Source organism: Lissotriton vulgaris, chromosome 1_1 (genome assembly GCF_964263255.1).
Source record: "Lissotriton vulgaris chromosome 1_1, aLisVul1.2, whole genome shotgun sequence".
NCBI classification, from domain to species: domain Eukaryota; kingdom Metazoa; phylum Chordata; class Amphibia; order Caudata; family Salamandridae; genus Lissotriton; species Lissotriton vulgaris.
In genome coordinates this window covers 1,602,565,948-1,602,585,058 of record NC_141685.1, presented here as the reverse complement: position 1 = coordinate 1,602,585,058, position 19,111 = coordinate 1,602,565,948, and the positions used below count along the sequence as shown (strand labels likewise).

At 43.2% G+C, this 19,111-nt stretch overlaps 1 protein-coding gene across 6 annotated transcripts in view; it reads right to left on the bottom strand.

Moving 5' to 3' along the window:
• The window catches only part of TMPO (thymopoietin), an 87,964-nt gene that overhangs the window by 1,451 nt on the left and 67,402 nt on the right, over positions 1-19,111 (bottom strand). The gene's annotated exons all lie outside the window — the stretch shown is intronic.

Here is a 19,111-nt window from a genome sequence, read left to right as displayed (position 1 = left end):
GTAAAATAAACTAAATTCTGGGCCTCAAATTGTTTTTCCTCTCATTAAAAATTAAAGTTTACTTGCCATTATCCATGGTATCCAAGAGCAGGACCTACTTTTATAAGTATAGTCAACTTTATACGTTGAAGTGCTTTATTACACTTGTCTTTAAGCTTCTTGCACCATTCATAGCAAATTATTACATGAAGGTCAGGAAATGACAAGAAAAATTAATTCCTAGATTTTTCTAAAACAGTTACATGTAATCCAACTAGGGAGACTCCTTTGTCAATATACACATTCATGTATACATCAAACACCAATCTGTAGTTTAGCTCTCGAATTTTATAAGAATCTCGCATAGGTTGTATATATTTTTTTGCAGTTACGTCTTGAATTCCATAGTGCGTACTATTGTGACAAGTACCGACATTTATAAAATACTGGTTTGTACAGCAGTGTTTTAAATTAAAGGAAGGATTTCAAAGACCCAACAGTAAGTGCCCGAAAAAAAAAAAACTATGTTTGAGAGCAAAATGGTTACTTACCAGTTTGAGCAGTTTTGCAGCCTTAATAATTTTCTGTATTCACATGCTATGCATCTTTTCTGCCAACTAGTAGTTTAGTCCAGAAACGTGTTGGTCCTTCCTAGCCCTCCCCTGGTGTGCATGTTTGACCACTATTTGGATTAAAGTCCATCCGCTGTGTGAGGTCAGACGGTGTCCCGGACGTTCTTGTGCGTGGTCATTCTTTTTTCTTTTCCCCCCTTTATTAGGTTTCCTCTCCCTCCCACTTTTTTTTTTTAGATTAGGTTTTCTTGCCATAATGCAAAATTACTTCTACTGGTAAGTAACCATTTTGTTTTACTGCATGAATCCTTTGCTGGATTCCACATGTTTTGCATCCAATTATGAACCCGAATTTCGTTCTTTGGGTAGGCTGGGATGAAATGCAGGTGGGTTGGCAAAGAGGTGTTGTAGTAGTCTGTGCCTCATTGCTCATCTGGATGTCCACGTAGTAGTCTTTGGTGAAGGTGTGTAGAGATGACAAATCAGTTGCAGCCATGTAGATATCATTAATCGGTACTTTTGCTAGGAATGTTAGTGTTGCACCCTTTTTTCTAGTTGAATGCGCTGTGGGTGTATGGGTAAGATCTTTCCGGCCCCAGTGTAGCAGATTTGTATAATGTCCACTATCCAGCGTGCGATTGATCCCTTGGTTACTGGTGATCCCTTGCTTGCCGTGAATAGAATAGTTGACTCCCCTTACAAAAATTCTTCGTCTCCTGTAGGGAGTACATTAGAGCCCTTAGCGCATCCAGTTTGTGTGCAGAGACTGGAAGGTGGATCCTTTGGTTGACGTGGAACTGATACACAACCTTTAGTAGAAACAGTTGATTTGTTGGTAGGACAACCCTGTCCTTGTGGATTTGTAGGTATGGCTCTTGTATAGTCAGTGCTTGTAGCTCGTAGACTGCGTAGGGACAATATCGCTAATAGGAAGGGGGTCTTTAAGGTTAAAGACTTAAATCCGCCTTGGAAATAGGTTCAAAAGGCTCTGTTAGCAATTGCTCCATGAACGGGTTCAGGTACCTCATTTGCGTTGGAGCAACCCTCGGTGGTGGTGCTACTCTTTGGTAACTCCAGGAGAATTTTCTCACCAATAGGAGTGTAAAGAGGCTGCTCCCTGTTGTACCTGTGGTGAGACTATTGCGGACAGGTGAACCTTTAGAGATGCATAGGTCAAGCTGCTGTCCAGCAGAGGGGTAAGGTATAATAGTACAGTCTCGTGCTCGGTCCTAGCTCCCAACTTTTCATTGTCCCTGCACCAGTGAAGTACCTGTCCCACTTCGGTGGTGCAATTCCTTATTCTTAGGATTCTTCGCAGCTCTTCCATCGTGCTTCCAGACTCAATGCTGAAAAAAAGAACCTGAAGATGACTACGCTCAGGAACTTCCGGGGCGCTGTCTGACGTCACACAAGGGATGGAATTAACACCTAATGGTGGTGGTCAAAGCATTTGAAATAAGTTTTTTTTAAACAAAGCATTACTGGACCAAACCACTAGATGGTAGAATAGATGCATGTGAATACGGAAAAAGATTGATGCTGAAAGGCTGAGGTGTCACATAAGAGTCCCACCTTTTACTCTGACAAGTGGGAACGTTTACTCTCTGCAATACTACCCTTTAAACATTATATTGTGTCTCTGTGACGCAGACAGGACACTTAATAAAAGTTCTTAAAACAAAGAAAAAATAATTAATTGTGGACCTGAAAATTTGTTCACGTTTCCTTCCCATGAAAGCTATGCATTAGATAGTACTGGGACCTCTCTAAGTAATAAAATTGCATAAATAGCATAATTTCTAATATTGTTCATTGTATTTGACACATCAACACAGTTTGACTTCCCTTCTGCATAATCCCAGAGTCCCTATGCACAAATTCCAAGGGCTACGAGGTTGTTGGCAAGTAGAACTCCTTCGACAGGTGTTGAACGAGCTATGCATACCTACAGCTCAGGAAAGACACTTTATTTCATACTAATAAAATATTTTCTCATTTTTGGCCTTGTGAGGCTGGTGGAAATAAAGTGCCGTTATAAAGCACTGCACTTTGGTGCAGTTTTTGTTTGTAATCTCTAGCTAATGTCCTGCTTCTCACAGCAGAGCTGTGCCACACCTCTTACGTTCATGAATTATCACACAGCTCTAGATGTTGGTAAATAAACACATATTTAGATAGCTTGTATCACAAAAAAAATGCAATCAGTTTTAAGTACATAGCAGCAGTTTATTTTTTCTAAAGCACAAATACAATTAATATAAAAGTTGAAAAAAATTTTTTTTTGAAGTTTGCCAATATTGAAATGTAAATCCATGTAGCATTTACTTTTATTATTATCACCTTGTGAAATGCTACGAAGCACCAAATTTGTTTGGAAATCTCTTGTGCTTTGCTACTCTTTACAAATATCTAAATATGCACCAACATATGTAAATATTTAACTACCTCAATCAATAAACGCAGGGCATAATGCTTTTGCACTTGGCCTTTCATTAAATTGGTGCATTTTGAGAATTGTAGTTTTTATTTGCCTCGTTAAATGCATAATATAATAAATGTAAAGTCAACGGCCAGGTGAGTATAGAGAAAGTATGGAATGAATTGCACGAGCTGGCAAACATGAATCATATGTAGAATTATAGACCAAAAAGGTCCTAAATTGCACGGCCACATAGGAACAATTGCACCAAATTAGCCAAGGATAGAATGGTGTGATAGTAATGTGTTAGATGAGCATTCCTCAAAGGGAAATACACTAGCTGATAGAGACTGAAATATTCCCTCACTCAACCAAAGTGAGTTACAGAATAGTTGTATATGGTTTGAGTAGGCACCTCCTTAGTCGGCCAGCATTAACTTGTGAGGCTCCGATTCCTTACACAGTTTGTTGCCCCCTCTCACCGCTTCCCTCTAATTTTTTACTACCTATGCTTCATCCTTGTGAAACGGAGGCCAAAGTTGTCATCCCAGACAACAGCATTTTGGGTCAGACATTCGCAAAACTACTTCCTCATCCTATCTTTCCAAAAGGGTGTAGGCTCTGTATGACATGGTTTGTGGTGTACAGCAATGGAGCCCAGGAGCACAGAGGGACTCCAAAAGCGACAATGCTCTGAGGGAGGTCTGCTTGACTCACTAGCTGAGAAGATAGGAACACGAGGACCAAAAGTAATACATTCACAAAAGCTTTTTTTTTTTTTTTTACTGAGGCTCACATTTTGCAGGCAGATAAGCAAGAATTCCTTGCCTTGTAATTGTTCCTATGTTATAACAGACTTTAGCTTCCAGAGAATACTCGGGTGGGATCTATAGGAAGTTGGCTCTGTATTTGTAATATCAAAAATACATAGTGTGCACAGAGGTCAGTAAGTGCCAAAAAGGTATAGCAGAGGCTAAACTAAATACCTTACTCTCACTTTAGTGGTAGCTGATCAGTTAGGCTTATCAGAGGGTAGTGTGAATGCATTTGTTGTACACATTCATTCAAGGCAGGTACACACTCAATGACTAACTCCAGGCCAATGTTTTACAAAAATATTACTTTAGTTACTTTTATTTTACGAACCAATCTGAACTCAGTTACAGGCAAGTAGACTTTTCAGAAATGCGATTTTATATACAGTTGACAATTGTTTGTATAAGTATTCAAAATACTCTACAGGTGCATGTAATACTTTTCAATGCCAAAGGATATACTTTGTATTAATCTCAGAATCAACACTAAGTGCAATACAGAGAAAATCAACGAAGTCCTATGGTAGGAAAGACGGGTTAGTAACTTTCAGGTAAGCCCTCGACTTACAAGCCAAGTCTTCAATGGGTTTAACCAACACAGGGTATGGGGTGGACCACGGTAGGTACTGTACCACCAGTGGAACTGGAGCAGCCAGGTGCAAAGGCCACTGGGTCCAATGTTAACCTGTAGTAGATGGGGGTACCTCGAAGAGGCACTGGTTGCAGGTAAGTAGTCGTGGTTTAGGGGCAGAGGCCCAGGGGGTTGAGCTCAGCACTGAAGGGGCTACCAAGTAGCGCCACCAGCGGCATGGCCGGGTGCATAGTGCAAAGGAGATGTTGGTTCCCCTATAGGAATCAATGGAGATCCACTGTTGAAGAAAAGGTCTGCAGGCTTGGACCAGAAGACTGGCTGAAGGAATCAAACGACTGGAGAGGTGAGTTGGATAGTGGGGGTTATGCCGCGACACCGCTGTTTGGTCACTCCAAAGCCTTGGGGCTGCGGGTGCAGGGTGTCTTTGGGTGTCAGTTTCTCTCACCAGATATCAGGGGACCCTTCAAGATGAGGCTGCAGGCATTGTGGTAAAATTCAGGAGAGGTCGTCCAACACTGGACCCAGGGAGATATCACTGGATCTTTGGGCCACCTGGACTCAGGCTGAGGGAGACTCGTACAGAGTGGTGAGTACTCTAGGTGAAGGTACTTGAGTCCTTGTTGGAGGTTGCTTTTGTTGGACAAATCCGATGTCCACAGGACAAGGCAGCTTAGGTTACTGGACACCCCAGCTTCTCAGATAAGGGTTGCTGGAGGAGGAGACAGGCCGGTAGGTCTGGGTCCAAGCCAGTTGTCTTCTCCACTGCTACATGGCTCTTCGGCCGGGGCAGTAGCCAATGGCTATTGTCCCCTAGTAAGACTACACCCTTTGGGGACCCCCTCCCGTTGGGGAAACAGGCACATCCCTATTCCTATGCCATACCAAGATGGTGGTTCACCCCGGCTCCTGGTCATCCTAGGGGGATGTCAGGCCCAGGTGGACACTCCTATTCAGCTTACAATTTTCTCACCTATCCTGCCGCCAAAAAGAGGGGCAAGGAAAGGGGATCAGGCATCTCCAATTGTTGAAGCTTCCCAAATTAGCATAACACAAGGGGAGAGCCTTTGATGCTCACCATCAAGTGCTGCTGTTCCTGATAGGGGGAGGTGAGCAGCCCTTCAACCTAGAGTAGGCTTTGTCTGACCTCCGAGAGCAGAAAGGCTCTCACCCCATGGGGTCAGAAACCTGTCTGGTGGTGGCAGACTGGCAGGTAGGTAGGGACTTGTCAGCCAATACACTAATGGCTGGTCATTTTCAAGGGCATCTCTAAGTTGCACTCCTGACACGTTTTATATTAAATCTATCTCTGGCATCAGAGACGTTACTATGCTGATAATTTTGATACCAAACATTTCAGTCTTCAGTAAAGCCATCTTGGCACTGTGGAGTTTGTGATTACAAACTCCCAGCCCATGTACTCAAAATGGCTTCACTACACTTAGTGTCCAAGAATGGACTGGGACATTGTAGGGTCATATTGCTCATACAGCTATTCCCTCACCTGTGGTATAGTACACCCTGCCCTAGGACTGCAAGGCCTACCAGAAGGGGCGACTTACCTATGCCACAGGCAGTGTTGTGTAGACATGGCACCCAGGAAGGTGTGTCATATCGACTCAGTTTAGTCACACCACAACACACAGCCTGCAGCAGAAGTCTGTATGTTTGGTGTGGGGCCCTTAAGGGTAGCACAATACATGCTGCAGCCCTAAGAGACCCAGTCAGACTACAAGGTACTTGGTACTACTGGTACCTCTTGTAAAAGTTACTTACCTTCGATAACGATATATCTGGTAGAGACCCATTTTAGCCGCAGATTCCTTAACTTTGAACTTGCCCCAGGTGCCATTCTGGATCCGGATATTTTTCAGCAGTACCTCTGCACGCTGGGGGACGGACTCGCACGGCTCCTTGGTGACTGAGTCTCCGGATAAGACTTCAGTGGAGTCCCTTCGGCATGCGAACATCAGTTTCTTCCGACACACCTTCCGCGCCAGAACGCGGTACCACTACAGAAACTGGTTATGGAAACTGTGTGCCAAAAAAGATCAAAAGTCTTTGAAATATTAATAAAGAAGAAACGTCAAATGGAATATTAATGCCAGCCATGGATTTTAAAGCAAACACCCAATAAAATCAACGAAATATAGGGCTACATAAAACTCTACGCCTTGGTGAATAAACCCTGTATAACGGAAGAGATCAAACACACTATTGACCATTTATCATTGGTAATGAATGGCATGGCAATGGCCAAACTGAACCAACAACACCAGGTTGTTTGTTAAATCACACCATTACGTGATATATTGACTGTACCAATGTCACGGTATGATGATACTTTGAAGACTTTCATAGAAAGAACAATTAAATTAATACTGCTCACTGGTGTGTCATCCAGAGTGAAAAAGAAAACACACCTCCCACTCTGCCAACCATACATATTTAGAAAATGTTATTGCAACATAGATTGAGATAGAGATCACTGGTATACTAACCCAGTACTCAAAGATCATTCGCAGAGTGTGGAGGACGGCCAGGGTGTTAAATAACCTGCGGCTAGACTGTCTCTACCAGATATAGCATTACAGAAGGCAACTAACTTTTACATCTGATAAAGACATCTAGCCGCAGATTCCTTAACTTTGAATTAAATACCATAACTATATCCCACAGGAGGGTCTGCAAACTAATCCCACAAAAGTTCTCAAAGAACTAGCCGGTCAAAGCAAACAATCGACCAAATGTATGTAGGAACAGCAGAACAAGAGTAGGGCTCTTAAATAGAATCCATGATTACCGTCACAGAACATATAAATAAAAAAGAATCTTACAGGTCAGAGAGAATCAGCCCTTGAAGGAAAAGAACCATCTGTCGGATGACAGGCATTAAACCACGTCCCCCAAAGGGATCAGAAAACTATGACCAAAAAGGTAAAATGCATTATATAAATTGTTAATGACAAATAAAAAAAAAGTTAAAATGTATCCATTTTTTTTTGTTAATCTGATAAAGAACTGTCCTGATAAACCTCCAAAACAGTTTTCAGAACTCTTTTCCAAAGGGAAAGAGGAACGACAACTCCTCCTTGGTATAAATATTTTAGTTTGGAGAAAATGAATTTTCATCCTATTCACCAACTGCAGAACATCCTGCTACAAAGATATATGGAAAATGCTACTTACCAGTATGCATCTGTTCTTGGAATGTAGAGTTGCAGATTCACACACTATGCAGAGATCGCCATTAGGTGTTGGGCCCGGTTGTTTGCAGTTTGTTATTGTCTTGGAAAGTCTTTGGAAGTCACAAGTTGCTGGACTCCTCCTTTGGACAATAGTGCGCATGGGCATCGACTCCATCTTCAGATCGTTTTTTCGCCAAGAAGGGAAATGATAAGTTTTGTGAGAACAGAAAGATGTCCATGTATGTTGTATCTAAATAAGATAATACCGAGACAGATAAAAAGGTAGCAGGAGAGGTGCCTGGGCGAGTGTGAATCTGTAGCTCTACATGCCAAGAACAGATGCATACTGGTAAGTAGCATTTTCCTTCGAGGCATATGAGCTGCAGATCACACACTATGCATAGATTGCATAGCAGTACTTTCCCTTTAGCGGCGACCACCAGTATCGGTAGCAGTAGTTTGAAATAGTGTTTTGTGTATAGCTTTGCCCACATTAGCTGGTTTTGCTTGCACATCTACACACAATAGTGTTTTGTGAATGTGTGTGGTGTAGACCATGTAGCTCCTTTGCAGATATCATCTAAGGGAATGATTCATAGATATGCCATGGAAGCCCCTATTTTGCCAGTGGAGTGAGCTTGAAGGGGGGGGGGTCGGGGGAGAGAATAGAAAGTGTACGCTTTGCGATAGCAAATTTGTATACATTTGACAATCTATCTTGAGATTCCAGACCTTGATATGGGATTGCCTTTATGTGGTGGTGAACAAAAAGCGGTTTTGTGAAAATGTTTTGTTCTATCAATGTAGTAAGAAGTGCTCTTTTAACGTCTAGAGTATGAAGAGCTCCTTCTGCTATCGTTTGTGGTTGCGAGAAGATTGGCAACTCTACATTGGTTAAGATAGAAGGGAGAAATAACCTTTAGAAGGAATTTGGGATTTGTTTTAAGAACCACTTTGTTATGATGGAGTTGTAAAAATGGTTCTTGAATAGTTAGTGCCTGTAGCTCGCTGACTCTTGAGAGATGTGAGCCACAAGGAAAGCAACTTTCCATGGAAGAAATTGTAGCTCACATTTATGTAGAGGTTCAAATGGAGGACCCATTAACCTAGTGAGAACGATGTTTACATCCCACACTGGAGAGGTTGGTACCCTAGGAGGAATTTTTCTTTTGAGGCCTTCCATAAAAGCTTTAATGGCAGGTACTCTGAACAATGACAGATGTCTGTTTTGAAGGTAGGCTGCTATGGTAGCAAGATGTAATTTAATTGATGTATAAGCTAGATTACATTTTTGAAGATGTAGTAGGTAACATATGTTTGGGATAGACTTCGAGAGGATTGATTGTGTTATTGTTGCAATATATTACAAATCATTTCCACTTGGATGTGTAGCATGCTCTAGCGTGGAGGCGTCTAGCTTCTTTAATGACACTGATGCATTCAGGTGGAAGATTGAGGTATCCAAATACTACGATTTCAGGAGCTACATCGCTAGGTTGAGTTGTGCTGGATTTGGGTGTCTGATCTCTCCATGGTTCTGTGTTAACAGTTGTGGGGAGAGATATAGTTTGATGGGGGACTACTGATAGTTCTAGCAAGGTTGTGTACCAGGGTTGTCTGGCCCATGTTTGAGCAACTAAGATCAGTGTTGGTGACTGTTGTTGCAGCTTGCATACCACTAGTGGAATGAGTGGGAGAGGCGGAAAAGCATACGCCAATTTGCCTGACCAGTTCATCCATATCGCATTGCCTTTGGACAATGGGTGTGGATATCTGGTGGCGAAGCTTGGGCATTTTGTGTTTAAATCTGTGGCAAGGAGATCTAGGTCTGGATGCCCCCACAGTTGGAAAAACGATTAAAGAACTTGTGGATGAAGTTCCCACTTGTGTATTTGTAGTCTGATGACTTAACAGATTTGCCACCTGATTCTGTATTCCTGGAAGATGTTGGGCTAAGAGGAATATGTTTTGAGGAATTGCCCATCTCCATATGCTCTGTGCTAGTTGAGAGAGCTGCAGAGAGCGCGTCCCCCCTTGTTTTTGTAGATAATACATTGCTGTTATGTTGTCCATCCAGACTAAAACAGCTTTGCTTGATACATGTTTCTGAAATGCGTTTAATGCTAGAAATCTTGCTAATAGTTCCAGATGATTGATGTGGAGTAGCTTTTGCTGTGGTGTCCAAATGCAATGTATGGTGTGATGTAGTAGATTAGCTCCCCAGCCAGTGAGAGGAGTCTGCTGTTAACACGATCTGTGGAACCGGCTCCAGGAAAGGTTGTCCTTTGGAAAGGTTTTGGGTGCTCCACCACTGCAGAGAGCGATATATGCGGCAGTCCACGAACACCAGATCTGTTAACTGAACTTTATCTTGGTCCTACTGTCATGCTAAGCATTCCTGCAAGGGGCGCATCTGGTTGGATTGGGATATGCAAGGCCTTTTGAGGTGTCTATTGTGGCACCTAGATTTTGTTGGATTTGGGATAGTTGGGAGGTGAGACTTTGCGCGATTTATTGTAAATCCTAAGTCGTGAAGTAGTTGGATTGTGGCGTGTGTGATTTACACACAGAGTATGTGAATTGGCTTTTATTAGCCTGTCGTCCAAGTATGGGAAGACATGAATTTGTTGTCTTCTTCAATGGACTGCTCCACTGCTAGACATGTTGTGAATACTCCGAGTGCTGTGGTAACTCTAAATGGGAGAACTTTGAATTGATAGTGCTGCCCGTCCTCTGCAACCGAAGACCTTTCCTGTGAGCAGGGTGAATGGGAATGTGGAAGTAGGCGTCCTTGAGATCTAAAGTGGCAAGGAAGTCGTCTGTTTGAGTAGTGGAAGGATTTGTTGAAGAGTGACCATGTGAAAGTGGTCTGATTGTATGTATAGGTTTAATGGTCTGAAGTCCAAGATGGACCTCCGGGTTCCATCCTTCTTCGGAATTAGAAAGTATAGGTAATAAACTCCTGTGTTTTGATGGTGAAGGGGAACTTGCTCTATTGCATGTTAGTGCAGAAGGGAAAGCACCTCTTGTTGGTTTAGAAGTGTTAAATGTTCCGTTGACATTGGACGCTGTCTGGGTGGTATTTGGGGGAGGGGGAGTGGCAGTGAGTTCCAGGCAAAAAAAAGATTGGAACTTCTTTCTCACCCACTGTGGTGGTGTTCGACAGGTAGGAACAGGGTTAATCGTCCCCGACTGGTGTTGAATGGTCTGGGGGGAGCGATGGAAAGTCATTGTTTTGAGGTGGTGGCAATACGAGTGTTGGTAGTTTTTACTCTACCTTTGCTGTTATTCCCCCCTGTAGCCTCCTCTAACAGCCTCAGGCAGAGGAGGTTGGGGTGGGACTTATGAAGTGGAGACATTATCTGTGCTGAAGCCTCTAGAGGAGCGACAAAAGGAACTTCTTGGAGCCTGCAATTGCAAGGCTCCCATTGATTTGGCGGTGTCAGTGTCTTTCTTCATCTTTTCTAAAGATGAATCCACTGTTGGTCCAAGTAAATGTAGTGTGTCAAAGGGTTGGTTCAGTATAGTAGTTTGAACCTCTTGTTTAAACCCTGATATTCTTAGCCAGGCATACCTGCGTAAAAGGACACTGGTATTTATAGCTCTGGAGGCTGTATCAGCGGCATCTAGAGCACACCGAATGTAGGTATTAGTTATGAGCTTACCTTCCTGTCTAAGATCATGGGCTTTAGTTTTATATTGATCTGGAAGGTGTAGTAGGGTCTCTAGCTTGTCATAGTGTGCCATATCACATCTGGATAGTAAAGCATGTGCGTTAGCAATTCTCCACATGTTGGATGCTTGCGACGCTGTTCTTTAGGCAGATACATCCAAGAGTTTTGATTCCTTGTCAGGTGGTGGAGCATCCCCTGGTGTTTGAGAACTGGACCTTTCTCTAGCATCTGAAACTAAGGAATCAAATGGAAGCTGTCCCTTAATGTATGTGGAGTTAGTTGGGGCCACTTTGTACTTTCTCTATTCTAGGGTTGATGCCTCTAGCTCTAACCAGGTCTTTAAAGACTTCGGGAGAGTGTTTAATTACCCCATTTAACATTGGTAGAATAGAGGACCACCTTTGTGATGTTGCAAAAGTGTCCATAAGGAAGTCTTCTTCTATGGGGTCTTTAAGTTTACCCCGTGGTATTGTGCGCAGCCTTGTGCATTAGCTGCGTGAAACCTATAGTGTCCTCTGGAGGGGATGGTCTAGATGAATAGACGTCCTCTTGTGGTAACTCAGGAACGTCTGGTGTGCCATAATTTTCCCATAGACCAGATGGGATGTAAGGAATAGGCGCCTCTAGAGGTTCATTATCTCCCTTGTCCCCAGTGGTATAATCCTCATCGGGAGGTGGAGGAGATTCAGGTGGTACTGGAGATGGAACAGGAAAATATATGGTGGAGGAGGTGGAAACTGGATCCTTAAAGGAGAATTGGCAATGTCTCTTTACTTAAATGTAGTGGAGATGGTACAGGTTTGTCCATTTTCCTTTTGTTGGAAGGACTAATCCTAAAATTACCTGTTTTTGGGTTAATTTCCAGTCTTGTGTAGGATCAGGCTGAAAAAGCTCTTCCTGTGAACCTTGGTGTTTCAGCGCCAATTTTTTGGGGTCCCAATGCTTGTGCGGCACAGTCTTTGGAGTTATTTGGGCTCCTTTGGCTTGGTTTGGGAAGGCTTTGTGAGTTCTGAAGGTTTGGTTGGAGTCTTAGGAACCGATGGTTTAGATGGCTCCGATGATTTTTTGGGATCGGAGTTGCCAGGTGTTTTCAGAACAGGTTGTTTTTTCGGTTCAGATGTTTTTTTGAAATCCGAAGGTTCGGTAGTGGCTTTCGGAATCTGTGGCTTCCTTGGTTCCGAGGATTTTTTCAGATCCGAAGGTTGAGTCTCTTGGTTTCGGTGCCAAATGTGCCGGTCTAGGCTTCGGCACGTACAAAGACAATGGTTTGTCTTTCGGTTTCATTTTCGGTTTGTCCTAGGCTGGTGCAGAGGATTGACTTTTGACACAGAGGGTAGGCTCACTCGATCCAGAGTGGCCTGAAGGCTTGACTGTGGACTTCTTTGCCGAGCCTGAAGGTGGGGCATGTGAAGTTTTGTCATGGTGTGCACCTAGGCCTGAATGTGAAGGTGTTACCAAAGCCTTTGGGTGGGTGGGTGGGTACTTACGACCCTTTGCCCCAGGGTCGTGTCTTCGACGTTGGATTCTTCCGCTTCAGAGACTTATTCTTTCACCCGTTCCTGTTCTGGTACATCGAAGCCCTCCTGGAAGATGTCGTCCGGTGTAGATGATCAAGCCATGCTTCGAGCTTAACGATCTCTGATGGTTTTCTTGGAGAGGAAATCGGCCCAAGCCGGACAGTCTTTGGCCCCTTGTTCAGGAGAAAGGCAGAGGTAACATCATACAGATCGGCGTGAGGAAATTTGGATCCACACTGAGGACATTTTTTGAATGGAGTCCTTCCCATGAGCCACGAAGGCTTGATGACACAGCTACACCCGAAGGCCTGCTTCGACGACCAGAACAGAAGTAGAAGCTTGTAGAAATGGCGTCAAAAGGGAAACATGATCGATACAAAACACAAAGAATTGGGTAAGGATTAAGTGTTGAAAGTTAACTCTGTAACAATACCGAACTGGAACACGTGGAACACATCCAAACCCGATGGCGGAAAAAAAAACATTCTGAAGATTGAGTTGATGCCCGTGCGCACTATTGTCCAAAGGCGGAGTCACCCAACTCGTGACTTTCAAAGACTTTTCCAAAACCATAACAAACATCCGGGCCCAACACCAGATGGTGATCTGATATCTCTCAATCAAAGCAACTCCAACGGAAGAGAGCATGCACACAAGGGCTGCATGTTCTAAGGCATTTTTTATTGAATCAGGCCTCCCTCAATCTGGATTTCGGCTGCTGCAGCAGCCTTTGTCAATCTGATTCACGCCATTTTTTCCAATACATTTATAATGTCTGTCAGACAGAAACAACTACAGCATATAAAAAAAGGAGACACTTGGAATTAATAAAAAGAAGTACACATTACAAGTTACATGTCACATTAAATAGGTGAACCGACTGCAGCTCCCAAATAAATTGTAATAAGAAGGCATAATGCATCACATTAACAATATCTGGATAGCCCAACAGATAATATTTGCTATGCACAAGTAATTGTAAAACATCCTATTGCAAATTTTAAAACCTATTAAGGCTGTGTTTATAAAACAAAACAGCGAAAACCATCTCACATTACATCTTTGGTTTCTGAGGTGCTGCATCACTTGGGGCATTGGGAGAACTAAAATAGATTAATGCAATAAAACTGAATGGTTAGGATGCACTTAACTAATTTTTCGACTTTCTGGGACCACACCACCAACAGAGACATAATTACGATCAATTGATCATGCGCAAGTCATATATAATTTGAAAGCTACTCTAATTGTAGCACAGCACAGCGGAATTGTTTTAACATAAGCAACATATGCTCAAGATGAAAAACCAAATGTATGGCAACATACACCTCGAGCCAAAACAGGATACGGTGATGTACAAGTATACAATGCTAAAAATCACATGATTTCTCATAGGTAAATCTAATGGAGTTTCCCAACTCTAGCATGCTGCAGAAATCAGACCCCCCCAGGATATAGCGGCATGGATTCGCAAATTTAGCTGCACAAATACGGAAATTTAGCTGCATTTTTGCGGCACTTTATTTTACTCATAATCATTCATTTTCAGCCTTAAATCAATGGAAATCGTTTTAACAGTATTCCACTTTGAATAGGCAACCTGGAATGTGGAATAGAGGAAGCAGCCCACAGGTTAGGCTGTTATCCCTTGGAAATGCAATTCTCCATTTGCTTCAGTATAGGTTGGTAGCCGTTATCACCTTTTGACACATTGCGGTCCCAGTGTTTAGCACATCCTTAACCCTTTTCTCGCCTGAAAGTCTGAGGGCGGCTGGACACCGCTTTAGTGTGCATTGTTGTGTAGTTAACTGGAGGTGAAAGACCGAAAAAAGTTAGATCATTTTTTTTCGCCACACCTTTGACCATCCCCCAAACACGCTCACACTTGCCCCCATTGTGCACAGAATCACAGTTCCCATACTTCTTTTTTAGGCACTTAGACCACTGGTTGCTGCTTGCCCGGGCTCCCTTCCAAGTCAACTACCAACCCATTTTCTAACAGTTTTATTCTAAACCACTGGTAATAAGGGCCTCAGAGAGGAGGATATTTTTTATTGACGACAAAGGACACCAGTCTAAGGGATGTTTTACCTTAAGGATGTACGAAGTGGGCTAGTCATGGGACTGAATTGAATAAAGTTATTTGTAGATAATTTGTGTATTTCTTGATGCCTACCCTCGACTACCCCAAGATGGGGACATGATACCCCTTTTTTGTACCAGATTGTATACTGAAACAAGGCATATATACTGCGCTTTCGTGTATCTGAAATCTAGCGGCTCCCCCCCCCCAGCGCCTTGAGACCCTACGGGTATGTAGCGCGCTTTATAAGTGTCACTGATTGATTGATTGATAGAAGGATATTTCACTGTCCGCCACAGATTAAACGTATCTAGTTAGTCACAAAAATACGATGCAAACCACAGAAGATCAACTTTGCATAAACACAGGGCCAAAAATCATTATACTTGAAATACACTGAAACTAAGCCACTGCAAGCTAAGCTCAGTGGTAAGTGTAAAGCGAAAGCTCAGTTGTTATAACATTCGAATCACTTTGAATACTCGTTCCCCATTTAAACAATAAAGCCAATACATACTATCCTACACGTTTGAAATGAAATGAAATGAAATGAAAAAAATATTTCTAGAGCGCACTGCGGCCAAGCGTTTACAGTTATCACCTTCTAAATGCTGTTAAAAAACAGTAATGCGCTGACCAGCCGAGTGCGTGTGAGAATTCAATGTTAAACCCCCACCGCCGCCTGGCATTTCATCTTAACATGGGACCGAAGTCACACAAAATATAGCCGCAAAAGGTAGATGTGATGATGTGAGCTGCCGTTGAATTTAAAATCAGTGCCATGCATAGATGGCAATACTGCGAAGTGACAACTAATTTGGGAGCAGTTTGGAAATTAAACTGATATAGCTCTGTAATTACCAAATAACTACTCCTATTTTCGCAAGATGTTCTTGGCCTCAGTAAAAGCTGTCAGTAAGACTATAAATATTTCAGTCGAAAGCGCGGTATGAAAGCAGCCATATTCACCTTTGAATGGTCCAAAAATTCCCTTCCCCATGCTTCAGAGACTATGATTGATTGCAGATTTTTTGCTCCGATTGGCTAATTATTTCAGCCGCTAGTGCGCAGCCACAAATTATTACGGCACGGATTGGTGCATGCTGATAGTAAGGGGGCACAGCTGATAGTAAGGGGGCACCAGCATGGAAATCAGTCACTCTCACGATGAATGAAGCTGTGTGTGATGGGTACGAAACAGCAGCCTGCCGCGCGGCATCATGACGGGAAAAACATCTCTTCTGCGGCTCGCGCACACCCCTCACCACAAAAGTGCCAATAGCGATATCCTGGAGGGTCTGAGAAATGTTCACATGGAAGCATACGCTGTCTCATTGGTTTTGTTCAACTTTTCATTAAAACCCAACTGAAAACCATATCCTGTGCACTCAGTGTCCCAAGACTTGCACTCAAAAGAGAAATCAAATCCAAAATGTTAATTGATGGCGGGTTGTTAACAACTCCAATCCTAAAGCCATTCCTAAATATCGAAAGCACATCATCACGTCTTGTTAGAAAATTCCAGCAGCTCCTTCAGCAGCACGCATTAAACAAACTGATCACGGACCGGCACTATACTAGCTCACAATACAGGCAGCGCACTAGAATGCTGTGAACAATCGGCAGGGGTACCTCGCTACTGACTAGGGACACAGCGCGGCAGGGATTTCTTTTTCCATGTTGCCACACCAAAAAACGCATTTCCAAGTAACCATTCGAAGGGAACCATGACGAAAGGTAAAAAAGTGGTGGCTGCAACGGCTACAACGTGAGAAACAACACCCAGAAACCACTGAGCAGGGAGGGCAGACGAAGCCAGATCCCTATTCTGTGACACGGAGAACACAGCTGAAGTCACCAACGAGGCGGAACCTACAACATCGCCATCTGATATAAGCCTCAAACAGATGCTGTTCCAGTACGAGAAATTAGTCAAAAAAGAGATCAATCGCTGGTGGGAAGTATCTGTAGAAAAGTATATCGAGGTGGGCAGAGTCCCAAGAGGACTGCGTATTTTAATAACCCCGACCTACCAAAATCCCCACCCCAGGTTCCTAGGAGACTGGTCTTTTGTCGAAGTATGCAGAGCTTGAACAAGTCATCAAGGACAGTGAGAAACTCAAGGAGGACCTTTATCAACATGATGCTAAAGAAATAAAAAAGCACTTGAACATATGGAGTAGGAAGACAAAATAAAACAGAAAAAGAAACGCAAGTTTCTACGTGACAAACAGGACTATGCCAGTAGGTGGATCCTGACCTTTGGCAAAAAATATGACGGTGCAATTAAACAATTCAAGCAGCTGGGGGCAACCAGGCAGCACCAAGAAACTACGAACTCTGAATCTGGGTCGGAGAACTACTCTGATGTGGAAGAACAAACGGACCACAGTGGCAGGAACGTTCTAACCTTCAGAGCTCTGGAAGAGTATCATTTTTTACAATCGGGAATGACATTACGTGCAAGACCACCAGAACAGGAATAGGAAGGGGAAGAGGCGCAAGCACAAAAAGGAAAGCAACGAGGGGACGAAGGAAACACAAAAGGCGCAACGTCGCATGGGAGGACAACACCGCAGACCAAGCGACAATGGTGGGTGAGCCTAATCTGACAATTGTGAACCTTTCTTCTCATGATTTAACTTTGGCTGAGAGATTGTTATTGGAACTGGGCCTGACCTTTTGCCCCATGACCAATTTCGATTACAGCCGGACTAGAATTGATGTCTTCCTTTTTGTCCGTAAATTGAAGCTCATGAAAATGTTCATGATAAAGAAGAAGCGGGCTCTAGATCAGAGGGCGGGTGAAGTCGTTTGGAGCACACAGGTGTCCAAAATGCTCACTATACAGGATGTGGAAAGTATGGCTTGTGCAATGGAACTATGTGGTGAACAAATTGAGGGGTTGAATGATTTTGAAATGCTTGAACGTATGGGACTAACACTTGGGGGGAGTGACTCCACAAACTTTTAGGCCCAAATCTACTTTTAACCCTATAACGCCTCATGACAGCCTTGACACCTTACATGATGTTGTAATCCGGGATCTGCTACATGTATGGGAGAACAGCAAGAATAAACATGCTCACAACCTGACACCTTATCAAAGGACAGCCTTGGGCACCCTTAATGCAGATCCTGGGCTAGTTATAAAACCTTCAGACAAAGCGGGCAATGTTGTCTTTTGGGACATTAACATGTACAGACATGAAGCCAACAAACAACTGGCACTCTCAGGTAACTACAGAAAGTCCAACAAGGAGGAATATGTCGCTAGCATTACCAGCTACTATGAGAACCACAGATATGGATGAGGGAGGCCTACTAGCAGAAGCAGAGTACAGATTTCTATACATCAAACACCCAGTATCACATTGTTTTTACATGTTGCCCAAGGTGCACAAAGATGACTAAAACCCGCCTGGAAGGCCTATTGGGTCTGCGAACAGCAGCCTTCTTGAGAACACCTCTATCTTCTTGCACACTTCTTTTTTTCCTTATGTTCTTAACCTTCCTTCTTACTGCAGAGACAGCACAGACTTCATTAATAAGATCAAGGATATCACATGGGAAGACAATTTCTGGCTAGTCACCATAGATGTAGTTGCCCTCTACACGTGCAAACACTCTGATGGTATCAATGCTTGTAAAACAAAATTTGAGGGATAGATCCATCTTTCCTTTACAAACAGACAAACATGTTACTGGAAATGTTGGAATACTGCTTGATGAATAACTATTTTCTTTTTGATGACAGGTGGTTCAAACAGGAGGTTGGGACCGCGATGGGAAGTTGTTTTGCCCCCAGTTACGCGTGTATGATGGTGGGAGGAGCAAGTGTTTCGGACAGATGCTAATGAACCCCTCACACGTCACATTGCCTTCTACACCCGTTACATAGATGACATCTTTATGATCTGGGGAGGGCCTAAGTCAGATCTAGATAGGTTCCTAAAATCACTAAATAGCAATGATATCAATCTCAGATTTACCAGCAAGCAAGATCAGGGCATAATGGATTTTTGGGATGAGAGTGTCAGGATTGAGGATGGGACAATACACACTAGCCTGCACAGGAAACCCACTGCAGGGAACAGCGTTTTACACGCCAAGAGTCACCCTCCGACAAGCCTCAAAAGTAGTATTCCGTTTGGAGAATTTTTGAGAGCTAAGCGCAACTGTAGTTCCCAGGCAGCATTTGAAAAAGAACATGAATCCATGACCTCAAGATTCAGGGCAAGGGAATATCCTGACCAGGTACTGTTGGCCGCCAAG